This window comes from Amblyomma americanum, chromosome 11, assembly GCF_052857255.1.
Source record: "Amblyomma americanum isolate KBUSLIRL-KWMA chromosome 11, ASM5285725v1, whole genome shotgun sequence".
Lineage (NCBI taxonomy): Eukaryota > Metazoa > Arthropoda > Arachnida > Ixodida > Ixodidae > Amblyomma > Amblyomma americanum.
The window spans coordinates 25,413,323-25,433,500 of record NC_135507.1 but is presented as its reverse complement, the minus strand read 5'-3'; the positions used below and the strand labels follow the sequence as shown (position 1 = coordinate 25,433,500).

The following is a 20,178-nucleotide window of genomic DNA, read 5'->3' as shown; positions in this document are numbered from 1 at the left end:
CCCTTATTCCAGGGCCCCACTGAGTCTTGCTACCTCATACGCATGCTGGACCAGTCCTTTTTGGACCGCCAGCACGCTGCTGGTGAGCAGGCTCTCCCACTGTTCCGCATTGGGCTCTTTTAGTTTATGGAATGAATAATTGTTTTTACACTCCCATGTACTACTCCGAGAAAATTTTTGAACACTTTGGTTTGATGACTGCATTATATTTCCTGTAACTCCGGGTCGTTGTTTATGTATAGGCGTATTTAGCCTTACGGTGCCCTGTCGATAAATTTTTCGCCTAAGAACTCCCTCTCTTCGTTACCTTTACTGCTTCCTAAAGCACAAAGTAAAGTAAAAGTAAAGGTGAAGTAAACTTAAAGCAAAAGTTAAGAATATGTAAAGTAAAAGTAAAGTTAACATAAAGCAAAAGTGAAGAATATGTAAAGCAAATATAAATTTCCAAACCGCGGCCAAAGACGCAGTGCTTTGCGCGAGGTATATCGATGACATTGCAAACATTGCTGGCAAACATTACCGGCGTAGACAAAAAAAACAATGCCTACTGTGACCAGCCTGACTTCAGAACAATTTGACAATTTCGAAGAAGTTAGCGGTTGTTCCTGTAAAATTTACAGCATATCGCCAGTTAATTTGTCTCGAAACCGTAGCAGCCAACGCGTTATTTTATTGCAACCGTTCAGTGATCCCACGGACTAATTGTGTTCTAATTTTCAGCGTTCATGGCTGCGTACATTCCGGTTTAGGACTTACGCGGATTAAATGTCACCTTCATGTTCTGTTTCTTCTTCTCCATATTCCATTTCACATCGTTTTTTGACCATCCAAAACAGCACTTGGCTGCGTTATTTGACACGAACTGTCGTGACATACAGCAAAACGCGTAACAGTTTTGTTAACCGTATACGTATCGCTTACGATGTACACTGGTTAATTTAAATTGTTATAGAGCAGCATCAATAGGTTATAGATATACGTAAAGAGTAATCACAAAAAAGAACCATTCTTGACACTGACTGGCGTCTGGTTGAAACGTCAAATAAATGCGCTGTTTTTTTTTCTCTCATTTCTGGTGATTTTTCTTCATTTATTAATCAGCTGCCAAGAAACCATTTCTGACATGTTATACAGGTATATCCGCCGTTGTGAGGCCTGAAGATGTTCTTCACTGTGGCTCATCATGCCTTGCCCATGGTTTTAGCATTGGGGCACGCTAATGAAAATGAACTAAGGGCCTAAGGGACCACAACAGTTACTGTTACAAAGAAATCGCAGCATCACACCGGCGGCGGAAGTGAGCCGTACGATCCGCGATGATGGCCTCAAAAAGCGACCGCGCCAGTGTTAGCGAGAACATCAGAAACGCCTGGGCATCACGTCTTTAAGCAAGTTGATTTTAACTAAGTAAAGAGTTGGGTATTATTATTTCTCTACGCTTCAAATTAAAGACCAAGTAACATCGTGCCCGTAGTGCTAGTGGTACTAGTATGGGCACCAATAAACTAATAATAATAATAATTGGTTTTTGGGGGAAAGGAAATGGCGCAGTGTCTGTCTCATATATCGTTGGACACCTGAACCGCGCCGTAAGGGAAGGGATAAAGGAGGGAGTGAAAGAAGAAAGGAAGAGAGAGGTGCCGTAGTGGAGGGCTCCGGTATAATTTCGACCTCCCTGGGGATCTTTAACGTGCACTGACATCGCACAGAACTCGGGCGCCTTAGCGCTTTGCCTCCATAAAGGCGCAGCCGCCGCGGTCGGGTTCGAACCCGGGAACTCCGGATCAGTAGCCGAGCGCCCTAACCACTGAGCCACCGCGGCGGGTAGTTTACACGTTTCCCGAAATGGTATTCTGGATGAGATGTTTCGTAAGTTTGGCGGCGGTTAACGTTTCATTTAAATTCAGTCTGTGCATTCTTAAGGCGCATTTAGACCGCGTTTTAATTTTGTTAATTTACTTCTTGTTTTCTTTAGTAAGAAGGCACATATAAACGACATAAAGCGAGAGAAAAGAATGAAAAAAAAATAATAGAAAAACAAATCGCAGAAAAGAAAAACTGGGAGTTCACGTGCTGTTCCCGTTCCTATATATATATATATATATATATATATATATATATATATATATATATATATATATATATATATATATATATATATATATATATATATATATATATATATATATATATATATATATATATATATATATATAGCAGATAAGCTCCCAAGAAACGCGTTACGAGGGAAAGAAATTAAGAGAAGAATAACACGCGGCAGGAATGAGAGGCCACACACGCAGCCGCGTACGGCCGAACAAAAATAGGCAGAAATTTAATCGGCGCACTACCAGAATATGAGATCAAACGGAGAAACCGGTTCGCAATGCAGTCTCGAGGGCCGAGCCTATACTAGAGGTGCAGTGGCTGGACGGACGCACGTTAGCATACAGCACCAGCTGACTTTTCCCAGGTGGCTACGGGAGACCGTAGTTCAAACTTCCGTGTACTTCAAGCATTAAATACCGAAGACAATATCGCCTCCGTTACTCAGAGCGTGAGAGAGAAAGGCAGTAAACACGCGTGTTTCTGTTTTTCCTTGTTTGATGGAGTTTGATGGATGCGTTTGGTGGAGAGGCCAGGGGATTTGCTTCTAACCCGCGTAGATGGATTCCTGAATCATCCGTGCAGGTTCCAACTTAAGGGTAAAGAAGACAGCACATCTCACCTTTAGGAGGTGTGCACAAAACGACCAATTAGCTTTGGATGCTTAGTATAATTAAGTTGTTTTTTTTCTCCTCCCCTCAGGATATTTGGGAAGTTGGCGATGCATAATGAGCCCCACGCATGACACAGAAGCAAAGCCCTCGGGGTGTACGCTTTTAAGAAAGGCTGTCTACCTGGAAGTATTTTAGATTAGGATTAATTAAGACACGATGTGATACGCATAAGACTGTTCACTGCACGGACGACATTATGCGGGTCAAACGACGTCTGTGTCGTCGTACGTCGTAACAGAATGCTCCCTGGTTCGCCTCTCCGCTGGGTCAGTACCAAGGGCACGCATGCGCACATAGATTCGGTTGCAGTTTGCGAGTGTATACACTCGATTTCTAGTGGATTCGTGGAGAGCGCGTAACACGCTAACACGCTCTTTCAACTTTTAGCGACTCTCTACGGACTCTCTGGAAGACTCTAGGCACTCAAACCCATGCGAGCACTCGCTTCTTTCGACTCTTTGCTTCCTTTTTCATTATTTCAAAACCGTTGAAGCAGAAAAAAAAAGATGGCTGAAAAACGCCAAGACGACCCCGACGCTTTAGCGGAAAACCGCGGGCGGTCTCGCCAGGCCCATTAACAACACACCGCCGTCGGACGGCGACAGTGGCGCGGCACGGGTTCTGCTCAGAAGGCGTACACAGACTTTAAAAGCGTGCAGTGCGATGCAGAAGCTACAGCAGGCGCCAGTCACACGACGCCCCGCAAACGAAGGTTTTTTTTTTTTCTCCTCACACAAAAGCGGCTCGCGATTGGCTGGGACCGTTCACAATCTTCAATCACACACGCTACGAAACTCCGCATCGAATCCAAACCCGGGCACGTCCCGCAGCTAATATTTGGTGGTCAGCAGATTGTGGCGCCACCAGCAATCTGCGCAGTCGGCTTTTGATAACTCACCGCGAGTTCTGCGTCTCTTGTTTTAAACAGTTCTGAGCAGTACATTTCACCGTCGCAACGCGGCGCAACAATCTACCAACTTCAAAGTTTTGTGCACAAATCGGAGTGCTTGGAGTTTCCCAACTGGCGTACTCGAAGGGCTCGGGTTCACGATAATTGCCGCCGACGCGGCATCCGAAGGACGACAACAGCGAATCAGAGACACGAGGCGGCTCTGACGTACAGATAACCCTGCCCCCTCATTGGCTGAAGACCAGTTCTGCAGCTTTTGCGACGCTGCACGCTTCTGAGCGACCGCTCCGTCACTCTCGGGCATCTCGCTGCGCGCAGGCTTGCTGCTGCTGCTACTGCTGGCGGTGCTTCAGCTGTCGCATATGCGCGAGGCGTATTGGAGGCCGCTCTGCTCTCGGTTCTATTCTTGGACGCTTGTTCGCGTGTGCGTACCTACTACGCTCGCTGGGGATCAAAGCCCCGCCATTGCGACACTGCGCCGTAATGACCGCGCTACTTGCTCGCACAGCTGATCACACCCCGGTCCGACTGCCGCCGTCAGCCATAGAGGACCGCAATGGCACGCGCTTTCTTACAAATGTTTTTGAAAGGAACCACAAAGGACGACCGCTCAACTGGTGCACAAAGCCCAGCCGACAAGGACGATCAGTGGAAGGACACCGGACGCGGCGTCCGTCTGCTTATAACTCCTTTATAACTCGTTTATAGTGGTTATAAGCCTTTTCAGCTACTGACGCCATCTAGAGGCAAAGGAAAAGGGCACGGGGATGACCTCAGGGGTGGCCTTTCTTCCCGCGTGTATGACATGTTTAAACACGAACTATCTTAAAAAGGGCTCTCGCCTACTGATCCGGAGTTCCCGGGTTCGAACCCGGCCGCGGCGGCTGCGTTTTTATGGAGGAAAAACGCCAAGGCGCCCGTGTGCTGTGCGATGTCAGTGCACGTTAAAGATGCCCAGGTGGTCGAAATTATTCCGGAGCCCTCCACTACGACACCTCTCCCTTTCTTCTTTCACTCCATCCTTTATTCCTTCCCTTACGGCGCGGTTCAGGTGTCCAAAGATATATGAGACAGATACTGTGCCATATACTTCCCTTAAAAACCAATTATTATATCTTAAAAAGGGCTGGGAAGTCTCCTTACCGGAGTGGTCAATTTTTACAGCGGTAGCTGTTATAGGCGCCCATCCCTGGCTTTCTCGTCGGCGTAACCGGTGGGTGCGTTATTGACGTCCACCCACGCACCCGCCGGTCATTAACGCACTCACCTCATATAACGATCAACGTGGGTCGCATAAACCTACGGGTGGCTCTGTTTGAAACAGCCGCCTGCCAGCGCAGGGGTGATCACGTGAACACTGGTGTAGTGGTCACGTGACTGAACTCCTAAATAGCTATCGCTGAATCTCGCTTTACATAGTCGTACCGCCCTGTGAGTTTCTTTTTTTTTTCTATCCGTGCAGCCTTCCGAAACGTTACTTTGGAAAAAGAAAGAATACAACGGCCATTTTCAACGCTGTAAAAAATAATGCACGCGGCTTTCAGTTGAGCGCCCTTTGCGCGATCGCTCTCTGGGACAAGCAATTGTTTTCTTACCAGCCGCCGCTGAGACAATTGCTGCTCGACAAAGACCTCACTGTCAGCTTTCAATACCGGGAAACAATTCACTTACTTTACAGTCGCGCGTCCCGCAAAAATATGCTTTGTACTGGGACGAAGTTATCAACAAAGGCTTAGATTTTTCCGCGCATAAAGACCTGCACTTCAATAAGAATGATTCTTCAATTAATCCTGCACTCTAGCCGTTCAAACAGTAAATAGGAACTGAAATATGGGAATGGAGTTTCCAGACAGCAAGCTCTACGCGGACCGGCAAACTGACCCGCTTTGCTCGCTTGCCCAGTTCGTTTCCAGGGGCGCGATGATAAAGGCGGAGGTCGTTATATGACTTCCGCTTTGATTACGACTCATCTTATCTGAAATAGTTACCTTACTTTTGCGATGCCCTCCGAGATTAGAGAGACAGCACTCCGGCAGCGATCTCAGACGCCATACATAACGAGGTATTGGTCGAATGTTTAGGGGAATCCCCCAAGGTGGAGCAGATTTGTCGTAAGGAAGCAATTACTCACTGGCACCCGCCCAAAACGCAGCCACAAGGTTATACATCACAAGGTCGAGGCTGTTGGAAGCTACACTACTGGCAGTTGCATCGCCACAGCTACACTTGAGGGGCCCGGTTAACACCGCTGATGATTGTCGGCGACCGTCGATGCCGAAGGAGCCAGCATGTGTGGAAACCAATATTCCCATCAATCCGTAGACTCACTCTCACATATAAGTTTATCATGGACAGAAAACCACCACCTTACCACTTTCCTTACATTCTGGCGAAGGCCGTTCCACGGTCGAAACGTCAAATCAATCGCTTCAAACTTTGGTCTACGTTTATACTATTGCTGACCACGCCAAGATTTCTCTTTTCGCTGGATGCTGTCACACGTTTGTTTGTTTTACTCTCACCACTAACACGAACTCCAAAATCGCGTTGCGTTATGCACAAACGACCCGCCGCGGTGGCTCAGTGGTTAGGGCGCTCGACTACTGATCCGGAGTTCCCGGGTTCGAACCCGACCGCGGCGGCTGCGTTTTTATGAAGGAAAAACGCTAAGGCGCCTGTGTGCTGTGCGATGTCAGTGCACGTTAAAGATCCCCAGGTGGTCGAAATTATTCTGGAGCCCTCCACTACGGCACCTCTTTCCTCCTTTCTTCTTTCACTACCTCCTTTATCCCTTCCCTTACGGCGCGGTTCAGGTGTCCAACGATATATGAGACATACTGCGCCATTTCCTTCCCCAAAAACCATTAAAAAATGCACAAACGACAGCGTAAAATGAATTGCAGTATTAATTGACTTAATTACATTAAATGTATACTGGTCCACGAGCACCATCAACTTTATTAAAATCTGAAAATATTCATTCATTCATTCATTCTTTAATTCATTCATTCAGAATTTCATACCAACACCACGAACCACCGCTGTGGATTTCGTATGAAGCGCACTGCTAAGGTCTACCCATATATAAGGTTGCCATATATGAGAGATGAGGGGCGGCGAATCCACGGCGATAGTTTCAGGTTACTTCTAACCGGTTTCTTCCTGACAGATGGCGGCACTAGTCCACGGAGCCCCCAGAGCTCTCTATCTACGACCTGATCGGTTTATCGTGATCACGTGACGGTGACGTCCCTTCGGGCGAAGATGTCGAGAATCACGTGACCTAGATTTTTGCGTGAAATGGCCGCGAATCGTGTGGCACGTACAACTTGCATTCGTCGCTGTAAAAAAAAAAAGATAATGAATTAAGGGGAATTTGTCCTTCAGGAGAAATACAGCAGCCCAACTACTCTCTGTTTTGCACTGTCACTGAAAGATGGCCATTCCGAAGCTAACTCACGGGTTTTGTCGACCGTGCATAACGGTACTGCTACTTATACAGTTCGCGCGCTTCAAGGAAGGGCGCTGTTGCTCCCTTATTCGTAACACCGATTGTTCACTGCGCCTTCTAACCCGCCGCGGTGGCTCAGTGGTTAGGGCGCTCTGCTACTGATCCGGAGTTCCCGGGCTCGAACCCGACCGCGGCAGCTGCGTTTCTATGGAGGCAAAACGCTAAGGCGCCCGTGTGCTGTGTGATGCAAGTGAACGTTAAAGATCCCCAGGTGGTCGCAATTATTCCGGAACACTCCACTACGGTACATCTTCCCTCCTTTCACTCCCTCCTTTATCCCTTCCCTTACGGTGCAGTTCGGGTGACCAACGATATATGAGACAGATACTGCGCCATTTCCTTTCCCCCAAAACCAATTATTATTATTATTATGTTTTCGTAACAGCGAAAACCGATGTCCAGATGCCAACGGTTCGGTAAGGAAACTACTGCTTTCTGGTTTGCGCAATTAACACGTTAACTACGGCAGCGATGTTTGGATTCCCAATCCTTGTGCATCATGGTCCACCGGCGGGCCGCCGTTAAATTTTCTTGCGTGCGTCATGACCCACCAGTGAGGCGCTGGCGACGCCAGCTTCTTTGAACCGCCAACAGGTGGCAATAGCGACCTGGCATGTTTGCTTTGCGCGGGCTATGTAACAAACCTGCGCCATTTGAGCGGTCCCACAGCTTCATCGTGTGGTCCAGTACCAATGGCCGCACAGCACGAATGACCTGACCCACCGGTGATCCCGGCGCAGTGAACGTGTAAGCAAGGCATAGCGCACATGTAAGTTTCTTAGCATCTGCTCACAAGGTAACAGACGTTAAGAAATCGCGTCGGTTGTTGTGGTGTTTGGGACCACAGCGAGGCATGAAAAGAAAGCACGCAGCCGCATTACGACAGACGCGGAACTACGCGAAAGCGCCGCGCGTGCAGGAAATCCTATCTCCCAAAGACGCACTAAAAAAAGGCCAGAGCACGCGCTCGCGATCATCTGCGAGCTGCCGACTGATAACAGGCCGTAAACATAACAAGAGCTCCAAGGGAACCGACGGAGGCTCGTTGGCGGGCGAAAGCGTTTCGTGCGACGGGATGGTGGGCGGCGCGATGTGATAATAATAGTAATAATAATTGGTTTTTGGGGAAAGGAAATAGCGCAGTATCTGTCTCATATGTCGTTGGACACCTGAACCGCGCCGTAAGGGAAGGGACAAGGGAGGGAGTGAAAGACGAAAGGAAGAAAGAGGCGCCGTAATGGAGGGCTCCAGAATAATATCGACCACCTGGGGATCTTCAACGTGCACTGACATCGCACAGCACACGGGCGCCTTAGCGTTTTTCCTCCATAAAAACGCAGCCGCCGCGGTCGGGTTCGAACCCGGGAACTTCGGATCAGTGGTCGAGCGCCCTAACCACAGAGCCACCGCGGCGGGGGCGCGATGTGGCCCGACAAGCATCTCACGACGGCGGGACAATACGAGCGCTCGCAACACATTGCAGGAGTCGATAGTGGCTCTTGCAGGGGCCGCGTGCGAGGAGAAAGGCAGCAGCCGCAGTCGAAGAGTTTCACATTGTTACCCAGAGGGAAAGATGGCACTGCAATAGTTCATCCCGTTGAGTTTCGAAATATTCATCTTCATCATCAGCCCGACTAAGCTCACTCACTGCAGGGCAAATGCCTCTCCCATGACTTTCCAATTAACCCTGTCCTGTGCCAGCTGCGCCCACCATATACCTGCAAACTTCCTAATCTCATCCGCCCACACAACTTTTTGCCGCCCCCTGCTGTACGCATGCCTTCTCTTGGAATCCACTCCGTTACCCTTAAGGACCAGCGGTTATCTTGCCTTGCCGATTTCTTCCTCGTGATTTGGACTAGGGAATCATTAAGCCGCGCCTGGTCTCTGACCCACTGTGCCCTATTCCCGTCCCTTATAATATACAGGTGTCTCTTCAAATGATAACGTTATAACGTTACGCCTATCATTTTAAGAAACACCTGTATATTATAAGAGACAGGAATAGGGCAGAGTAGTATAATTTCCCTTTCCATACACCGCTGCGTTGTCGTTAACTTAGGTTTAGCCCTTTTCGTTATCCTTCACGTTTCTACCCCTTAGGTGCACATGAGTACCGGCAAGCTGCAGCTGTTATATACTTTTCTATAGAGAGAAATTAGTGGATGATGTGCAGCGCCGCCTGCTTTCCCTCTCGGTAATATTGAGACACTTTATATATGGTTCATGCACCATGCATAGGCGCAGGAGCCGCAGTGGCTGAGTGGTTATGGCGCTCGGCTGCTGGCCCGAAAGACGCGGGTTCGAACCCGGCCGCGGCGGTCGAATTTCGATGGGGGCGAAATTCCAGAGGCCCGTGTGCTGTGCGATGTCAGTGTACGCTAAAGAACCCCAGGAAGTCAAAATCTCCGGAGCCCTTCACTACGGCGTCCCCCATAGCCTGAGTCGCTTTGGGACGTTAAGCCGCCATAAACTAAACCAGAGGCGCAGGAATGCCGGGAATATTAGGTTTCCTACTTGGATTGGCTACTGTTGGGCACGAAACGTGGATTCAGCCCGTAACGATAAGACTTTTTTCGAGGCAAATCTCAAAGAAATGCTGTAAAAGTCTGCATAACAGCCTAACAGTTGCGTGAAATTTATTCAGTGTGCGAGAAACGCACAATTAAAATAATGTGTGTCGTGCGCAAAGGAAAGCGTCGCGCTGCAGCTACGGATTCAGAGGCGGAATCCACGCTATCGGCACAAAGCTAGCCAGCCAAATACGAAACCTTGTCTTCCCGGCGTTCCAGCGGCGGAAGAAGTGCGGTCCAAGAAACCCGCATAAACGGTGGCGCCACTTTTCCATCCGGGTGATACTGAGAAACTCTATGGCAGCAGTAGCAGGTACTCAGTCACATAGTTAGAACTAACCGCAACATTAGGAAACTGTCGAGGGAGTGTTTGAAGCAGCACTTATGGTGTATCAACTCTGGCGAATCGCGGAGGTCGCACATTAATGGAAACAAGGTAAAAAAGGCGCTCTGTGCACTATGGACATGAATGCACATTTCAGGAACACTGGGAGATTGAAATTCACCCGGAACCTTCCCCCCCCCCCCCCCCCCCCCCTTCTGCAAGCCCTCGCAGCCCGGGCCTAGTATTGTAACGAAAAAGGATGCGTTGCCATATTTCTGCGGTGACGAAAAAACCCGTAAGCCCCTCTCTTTTCTTTCCGAGAAAACACATTTCCAATGCGTATTCCAGGATATCAGAGCGAAAGACGACGGTGGCCAGCGACCAGCACGCGTTTGACGAGCACAGGGGGCATCGGTCGATTTCTGCCGAAGACATGGACATGTACAGTGGGGAGCAAAATTCGTGTATACCACGAGAGTTTCAGTCACGCTGCACCGACCGACGCACCACCTTCCGGCAGAGCCCGACCGTTTTCACCTAGAGGCATCTCAGTTTGCTCGTTTTTATCTGTGGCTGGAGGAGAGCGCCGAAAGGTTTCGCAGGAACCGCGCAATCGCGAGTGCTATGCACATCTTTTACCCCCGACTGAACAGGTCGCGTCACACGTAAATTGAACATGCTTTTGAGATCAAAGTACACTGAAGCGCTACCTTGTGCATTTCTTTTTTCTGGCATGTACTGCGCTCTTGTGCGAGCTTTTCAAAGGCGCACCTTCATGTTAGCGTTTGCAACGTCCCGCGTTTACAACGTACCTCGAAGACGCCGCGGAAACTATACCACTAGACAGAGTCCCTGCAGCTTAAAAAAAAAAAAACCCAATTGGCTACGAGCTACGTGTCCTCGACGGCAGCCGACGTCCGTCACGATCTTCCTCAGCAATTCGTCGGCGCCATCTCACGCTATGGAACAGCGATATTCTCATATGTTTTGAAAGAAGAATAAAAAACGTACTGCAACGTTCACATAAAGCGATAACAGTTCCAGCGTCATCTAATATTATACCACATATGATAATGCGGTATGGCTACGTGTGTGTCACCACTGAAACTCGTGCAACCTGCACTGTTGCGGCAAGTTTCATTATGCTGTTTTAGATTCGCTCATATATGGACACTACGAGATGTTTTACAATGACAAACTGTATCACTATACCCATATACGATCGCTTACGTCACTGAGGCATGAACAAAAATGTGGTAGGGTTTTAACGTGGTTAAACCGAGTATAGACGTGCGAAAACATGTGTTCACTCTTCGCCTCTTCTTTCTGGCATCTGCATGTTGTTGTTAGCCTATCAAAAGATGGCACATACCCACACTGGGGGATCGGCCAAGAATCGCGTGGCTATTAACCTGAACGCAGTTAATAAAAAGGAAAAGCACGTGGGAGCGCAACACCGGTGACTTCTTCCTCATGAACAGAAAAACGGATGGGAGTTTTGATTTCAAAATTATAAGAAAAATAATAAAGAGAGGGATTAAATAATAATGATTAAGTCAAAATGTAATAATTGATAGACATCTGCATGTGCATGCAGCCGCCTTTGTCGCTCTTCGTCTTCCCATCCTCTCTCCACTCGGCGGCAGCTGGCGCGACGCTCCTCCGAACTGACCCGAGCTTCCTCCCATTGGCTGCAGCTTGCGCGACGCTCCTCCGAACTTTCCCGAGCTTCCTCCCATTGACTGCAGCTGGCGATACGCTCCTCCGAACTTACCCGAGCTTCTTCCCATTGGGTTCAGCTTGCACGACGCTCCTCCGTACTTTCCCGAGCTTCCTGCCATTGGCTATAGCTGGCGATACGCTCCTCCGGACTGACCCGAGCTTCCTCCCATTGGCTACAGCTGGCGATACGCTCCTCCGAACTTACCCGAGCTTCTTCCCATTGGGTTCAGCTTGCGCGACGCTCCTCCGAACTTTCCCGAGCTTCCTCCCATTGCCTGCAGCTTGCGCGACGCTCCTCCGAACTTTCCCGAGCTTCCTCCCATTGGCTGCAGCTTGCGCGACGCTCCTCCGAGTTATCCCGAGCGTACCCAAGTTACTCCGAGGCTTCACACAAGCTTCTTGGTTGGGTTTGACTCCGATTTCGCACTAATATGGCGGACGCGAGAGGAACGTGTCGCTGCTTAGGTACAAGATTATTTGGGCACTTTAAAAGGAAACATTCCCTCTACATTTAATGCGACAGGTACTAGACTAATAGCCCTCACACGTAGTGAAATGGAAGCTACGAGCACAAGGCGACGGATTCGAGTCTCGCGGGCCCATGAAAGCACCACACTTGCGGAAGCCATTGCCTCGCTTCTAGTTTGCACTAAAGCGACGCTCACATATGTCTGACGTGGACTGTGCAGAGCGGTGTTAAAGACCCTGACGTAAAGTGCGCAAACGTCACGGACTTTGATTATCCGGTAATAACTTTCGCCTCATGTGCGGTCCTTCCTACCACGAAATGCACTGGCTGCCACTGTTAGTGTCCTATAGCACCGGAAGAGCTCGCCAGAAGCATAACGACACCGCAGCATTGCACAGAGGACAATAAAACAGTTTTTTTCATAAATGCTGCAGTGACAAGAAGCCACTCCATTCTCTGGAACAAGCGTAGACATGACCTGAGCTGTTTTTTTTAATGACGTTTTTTGCGAGCCAATCCTCTTTCTGCGCGTCTTTCCAGTAAGTACACGCTGGTACCGCGATCCTATCGGGGTGCCCATCAGCTATACCACGAAATATATCTCACTCCCGTTACAAGCGGGGAAACAATGAGCCATATAGTCAAAATGGCAGAACGCAGATGCCGGCCAGTGCCGAGGAATAATCCTCAGTCATGATGCTCTAAAAGAAAGGCGAAAGTGCACGGAGAAGTGTACTAAACAGGCACGTATTCTGAAAGATCGTTCGGGGCCCGCGTATTATTAAGCCCAGGCTGGCAACTTTCTGAAATCGAAGCCTATTACACCTCATCATCAACAAGGAAACGAAGCCAATTTTCCCCCCCAATCTTAGTCAGCGTGCCGTACTTGCGGCGTACCATTTACGATGGCAAAAACAGTTTAGAATTAGGCTATACAAAGGTAATCTTTAGCTTACATTATATATATATATATATATATATATATATATATATATATATATATATATATATATATATATATATATATATATATATATATATACAGGTAAAGTGAAATGCGCTTACCTTACAGAGGAAACGCATCGCAGGATCGAAGCACAACTGGTCGCTCTGCGTGTTACCGCGTGCAGGTACGAGTCACGCTATAAAACAATGTTATCAGAATCACCTTATTGGTGCCGCCACCATGGTCGTTTAAGCGGAAGTTCTTTTTTTTTCGGACGACTTGCGCGCTGCGGTGAAACGGGAACCACCGTCGAGAACCACAGATTTTGTCGCTGCGTTGCCAAATGCGTCAGATTATAAACAGTGTTTGGAAACAAACGGTCCGGAAGCTATCAAGCGCACACAAGACATTTAGGGACATTCCGTGGGATTTTAAACATTCTACGGACATTCTCTGAACATTCGCGCATGCGGCAGTTACGCTCATTCCATGGAGATTTAAACAATCTGTGGGCATTTGCGCACTGAACATTTTGCGGACATTTACAAGCTCAAGTAGCCCTATGGGCTATCAGAGGTCAAAACTGGCAGCCAAAATCCACTCCTGATATAGGCCCTGTGGCATCCAATTACGCCCGTTCTCTGCCAGCCGCGTTGTTCCATCGATTTTCCACGCTTATCACTCCACCTGGCCCAAGGCCATCATCGATGGCATAACCCTTCTCTTGGCGCCTGTCCCCTCTGACGCGATAATTAGACCAATGGATGTCAGGTCAGAGCTTTTACGCGCCCACGTTAATTTCTTCCTTTTGATTTGACCTAAAGCGCCTTCAACTCGCACTTGCTATCTAATTGACGCTCCCTTTTTCTCTGTCTCTAATAATGTTATTTTCCTTTCCATCGGTCGGTGCACCGTTCTTTGCTCCATTTCTGGCATTCTCCGCCACTTGTATACACACTTAACATAAAGGAGTAAAAAGCGAGTATGCTGTCCTCTAGCGCTGTCCCTTTTATAAAAGAGGGTGTGCTAGAGTACAGCTTACTCTCATTTTACTTCAAATGGGCATATTCGTGTTTAGAGTGTAGATGGCAGCTTACTCCATTTTTATACACTTATGCAGGCATATTCGTGTTTAGTGTAGATGGCACCTTACTCCCTTTCATACTATTAGACAGGCATATTCATGTTTAGAGTGTAAATGACAGCTTACTCCCTTTTTATACTCTTATACAGGCATATTCGTGTTTAGAGTGTAGATGACACCTTACTCCTTTTTATACTATTAGACAGGCATATTGGTGTTTAGAGTGCAGATGACAGCTTACTCCCTTTTTATACGCTTATGCAGGCATATTCGTGTTTAGTGTAGATGGCACCTTACTCCTTTTTATACTATTAGAAAGACATATTCGTGTTTAGAGTGTAAATGACAGCTTACTCCCTTTTTATACTCTTATACAGGCATATTCGTGTTTAGAGTGTAGATGACACCTTACTCCTTTTTATACTATTAGACAGGCATATTGGTGTTTAGAGTGCAGATGACAGCTTACTCCCTTTTAAAATCTCATAGGCGTATTCGTGTTTAGAGTGTAGATGACAACTTACACCCTTTTTATACTCTTATACAGGTATATTCATGTTTAGAGTGTAGATGGCAGCTTACTCCCTTTTTATACTCTTAGAGAGGCATATTCGTGTTTAGAGTGTAGATGTCACCTTACTCCCTTTTATACTATTAGACAGGCATATTGGTGTTTAGAGTGCAGATGACAGCTTACTCCCTTTTAAAATCTCATAGGCGTATTCGTGTTTAGAGAGTAGATGACAACTTACACCCTTTTTATACTCTTATACAGGTATATGTTTAGAGTGTAGATGGCAGCTTACACCCTTTTTATACTCTTAGACAGGCATATTCGTGTTTAGAGTGTAGATGACAGCTTACTCCCTTTTTATACTATTATACAGGCATATTCGTGTTTAGACCGTAGATGACAGCTTACTCCCTTTTTATACTCTTAGACAGGCATATTCGTGTTTAGAGTGTAGATGGCAGCTTACACCCTTTTTATACTCTTAGACAGGCATATTCGTGTTTAGAGTGTAGATGACAGCTTACTCCCTTTTTATACTATTATACAGGCATATTCGTGTTTAGACCGTAGATGACAGCTTACTCCCTTTTTATACTCTTAGACAGGCATATTCGTGTTTAGAGTGTAGATGGCAGCTTACACCCTTTTTATACTCTTAGACAGGCATATTCGTGTTTAGAGTGTAGATGACAGCTTACTCCCTTTTTATACTATTATACAGGCATATTCGTGTTTAGACCGTAGATGACAGCTTACTCCCTTTTTATACTCTTAGACAGGCATATTCGTGTTTAGAGTGTAGATGGCAGCTCACACCCTTTTTATACTCTTAGACAGGCATATTCGTGTTTAGAGCGTAGATGACAGCTTACTCCCTTTTTATACTCTTATACAGGCATATTCGTGTTTAGAGTGTAGATGACAGCTTACTTGCTTTTAAAATCTCATATACGTATTCGTGTTTAGAGTGTAGATGAGAGCTTACTCCCTTTTTATACCCTTATACAGGCCTATTCGTGTTTAGTGTGTAGATGGCAGCTTACTGCCTTTTTACTATCAAAAAGGTGTATTAGTGTCTAGATTACAGCTTACTCTTTTTTACTCTCAAATAGGCGTATTCTTGTTTAGAGCGTAGAAAACGATTGCGAGCAGAAAAAAAAAACTGCGAAACACGATATGAAACTCGCGCCTCAACATGGAAGGCTCCGATGTTGGAAAACAAGGCCAACAGGTCGCGCACAACACGAAGGGGGCTGGCTCTGTTCGACGACGAACGCGTGATGCTTTCGCAAGTGCCGACCCGCTGTCGTTCAACTGCGCGGGGCGATTCTCCCGTGAGCGCCCAAAAGGATGTGGATGAACAGATGTTCCGCCGCGAGCCGGAGCGCAGCTCGGCAACAAAGACGCGGAAATTGTTTTGCGCCGTGTAGCAGATGTTCCTTCAACTGCGGCATTTTCTGCTCTCGAAACATTCGCACCCTTTGTCGCTCAAAGCCGAATGTAATGCGTGTACGGAGATCCACCACACGTGCATGCGGAGACCTGGCGGATTCAGCACTCGAGCGTGTTATTTCTCTTAACTGCGGGAAAAAGGTGATTTCAGGGTGGTGTGCGTGAAAAATTTATTCGCCCATAAATTAAAGAAAACTTTGCCTTACCGCAGAACATCATATGTGGCTAAAATAGGTCTCTTTTTAATCACATAGCGTTAAAAATAATAATAATTGGTTTTTGGGGAAAGGAAATGGCGCAGTATCTGTCTCATATATCGTTGGACACCTGAACCGCGCCGTATGGGAAGGGATAAGGGAGGGAGTGAAAGAAGGAAGAAATAGGTGCTGTAGTGAAGGGCGCCGGAATAATTTCGACCACCTGGTGATCTTTAACGTGCACTGACATCGCACAGCACACGGGCGCCTTAGCGTTTTTCCTCCATAAAAACGCACCCGCCGCGGTCGGGTTCGAACCCGGGAACTCCGGATCAGTAGTCGAGTGCTTGTGGCCTTTTGGCTAAGATCAAAGTGTAGTAAAAAAAAAAGAGCAGGATATGTATTGCTTACGAGGAAAAAAAATAGAAACATTTGAGACTCCCAGAAAAATATGAAATATATTCAGAAAGCACGAGAATAAAAAAAATTAGAACATGGTTTATGCGGACTTATCCCTGTGCGAACCTATCCCATTGCTTCTTCTACTGCCCGGCTGCTCACTGCAGTCTGGTCTCTATCCCCCCCACCCCTTTCCATCGCCACCTTGGTTGACTGGCTTGGGGCTGAATGGGCGGAATAGCATCCACCGGTAGCACAGGCGGTCGATACGCTCGGCTTGTAAATTCTGGCCGAATAAATGTCTTATACTGCCACTACTACTTATTTTTATTTAAATGCCAATTTTGTGTCCAGTAACTGTAGCTTCTCCTCGATTTCTTCGGTGCAGAGGTCACAAAAGACAAAATGCTGGAGGTTATAGCAACTTCTACCTCACACTGCCGTTGTCATGGCAAGACGTGGATAAAAGCCAGTGCAGTATCGTTCCGTGTTCTATGTGCTGTCCAGTTCACACAGACGTTTCTACTTTGCTAACAGTGCACAGACCGCATAGCCGCAAGTCGAAGTAACGGGCTGAAGGCCAACAAAATAAAGGGGTCGGTAAGGATTTCATGAAACCTTTTTCATTTTTTTTGTACGCTATAGATTCCTGCACATAAAGACAACAAACTTCCGTTCCAGTCAATACAATTCTGACCAGCGTTAATTACCCTACGCGATGTATCTCTCGTGCTTCTAACCCGTCACCTGCGCTCGCTCTTAAGAGACGTAGAGGTCGAAGCAGTTTGAAATAGAAGGCTTTATTAAAGCCCGCGATCAACTATTACTCTCTAAGTAGAGGCGAGAAAGCAGTTCATATATTTTGATGCATATTTTTTTTTATTAAGTTCGATGAAGAAATAAAAGTACCGCAGCGGTGGCCAAGTGGTTTGAGCCTCCGCCTCGCATGCGGGAGGTGCGGGGTTCGATCCCCTGTGCCGCCGGGTGTCCACCGGTGATACAATGCGTACAAGCTTTCCCCTGGTCTGGTGCTCGGCTTATTTAGGGTGAAATGCTTGGCAAGTGGGTCTTCGACCCCAACTTGAGAATTTGAAAAATATCTTGTGCCATGGCGCTCTTTGGCCATCGATGCCCTTGCGCCATAAAAATCCATCATCATCATCAAGAAATAAAAGTTAATTTGTGTCTCTAACGCGAACCATATGTCTTCCACGGCGATTTCCACGAACAGTCGCAAGTGACACTCGAGGAACTACATTAACTGCCGATCCAAACTCGCAGGGCTTATACGCCAATACACCACCGACAGTCCAAATTTCCAAGCAGCACGCGCGCCTAGTTTAGAAGAGGAACAGCTTGATCGAGGTGAACTTCAGTAACGCGAGGCCGCGGGCTAGTTGGTGTACACGGAACATTTGGAAGACACGAACACACCGCATCCCTGGAGCTGCTTGCTTTGCGTCTTTCCAGTATTTCGTCCCCGTTGTATTCGCCTCGAGGCGAACACGCTTTTCGCTGAGCCAAGCAAACATATGAACACCTTATCGCCGCAATTTTTCGGATATTCGTAGCATGACGGCCTAAGTTCGTAACCGGATCGATATGGATCATTGCCACGACAGTCAGACACGGTCGGTGAATAATGTCGCCAGCTATCGCCACGAAGCAACTGCATGCCCGCGCAACCAAGCGTCGGCGCATCTCGCAAGCGAAATCGCCTCTTTGTGGTCGAACCTTACTATTAAGCAACTCGCCAGATTCCTCGAGACGGCCAGATATCTGCGCCGTAATGTCATATCCGAGCGAACTATCTCGGGCGCTTCCAGGAACACAGCCCCGGACGGCCGCTGCCTTCTTCAAAGGCGGTTGGCCGCATTCGTTAGCACAGTATACACCGGCCGTCGGGCGAAGCAGGTATCTTCGTAGTGAGCGGCAGGCGACGTAAGTACAAAACACGCGACAGCGGCCAACGGCGACCAGTTTAGCGCCGGCGTGTGGAATTGCAAGCACGTGCGCAGCCAGCCCAGCGGCCCGGAGACGTATTTCCCGAGTGAGGAAGATCTTCGCGCGAGGCAGCGAATAAAAAAAAAGCCAAAGAACGCGAAAAAGAATAATCCGAGCTGCTGTGAACGGCACCGTTGGCATTGAAGTCACGCGCCCGCAACGCGCCACGGGATTCCGCAACAGGCGAACCATATACCTGCGCTTCTCCACGAAGAACTCGCCATAATGCCCGTGACGTCATAAGCACCTCATCCTCCTCACTCTCTACTCCTTCCCTCGTTTCTTTTCACCGGTCTCACGGTAGAAGCAGCACTGCCGCTCTCATTCGTGCCGTTGTGTCTTTCATTCCCGGCTCCACAGACGACGATTCCAGAAGGGCGTCAGGCTGCTCCTAGGAGTGGGGGGCACTGAGCCGCCTCAACAGCGCTACGCGCAGCTGCTGCTGGGAGCGCAACGCAGTCGTCGACGAAGAAAACGATCTCCAAACACGGTTATCAGCCGGATGAAAGGTCGGCCAAGTGCCCCCGCTCCTCCTCCGAGCGTGCGGACTGCTCTGCCGACGACCAGCAGCAGCAGCCCCCAGCTCTCCTTTTAATCGGGCAATTGGGGCGCGCCGATACGACCAGTGGACAGGAGTAATACGCAGGCGCGGGAGTGTCCCAGGCGCGCCGCTGGGACCTACCTGCTGTATTTTATTTCGTTACTTTTCTCCTCCGCACTTGCGGCGCGCGACAAAACTTCTCCGTCACCCTTACGGAATGTCCCCCGCGTGCGAGAGAGGTCGCAATAGAAGAGCAACTCGTTTCAGAATCGGGGACACGAATGTTGACGACGCGCAGCGCTGTGCGGATGTTCTCTCCCCACTGCGAAGCTGGTAACCGCCGGCTGCTGAGCGTGCGCCGGCGGCTGCACTTCGGAAAAGACGAAATGAAACTTACCTTGATCGGAGATGCGGTCGGGGGGGCCGCCAACCCGTCGCTAGCGGGTCCCGGGAAGAGTCGTCGTTTTTCCCCCGACGATAAAAAAAAAGCACAAACACTCTCACACACACACGACGCGCACAAGCAGCGTTTCCCGGGCAAACAGGTAGCGATAACGCAACGCCAAAAAGAAACGGCACACGCGTCGCACACCACACAGTACGCCAACACCTGAAGCAGACGAACGGAGCAGACGGCGACGCCGGGCCCCCTCGCGGCGGTCGCGCGAAGCACGCAGTCGAAGAAACCAGTGCGACGTAGAGCCAGCCGGCCGGCGTGCTGTTGACACAGCTGAGCTTGCGCGAAAAGCAA

General features: G+C 48.3%; 1 protein-coding gene across 1 annotated transcript in view; it reads right to left on the bottom strand.

The window, feature by feature from the left end:
* The window catches only part of LOC144109525 (uncharacterized), a 197,013-nt gene extending 176,843 nt beyond the window's left edge, over positions 1 to 20,170 (bottom strand). Inside the window, exon 1 of the mRNA XM_077642349.1 lies at positions 19,825 to 20,170. The gene's annotated coding sequence lies outside the window, so the exon portion shown is untranslated. The remainder of the gene's footprint in view (positions 1 to 19,824) is intronic.
* Between the last annotated feature and the right edge of the window lie 8 nt (positions 20,171 to 20,178).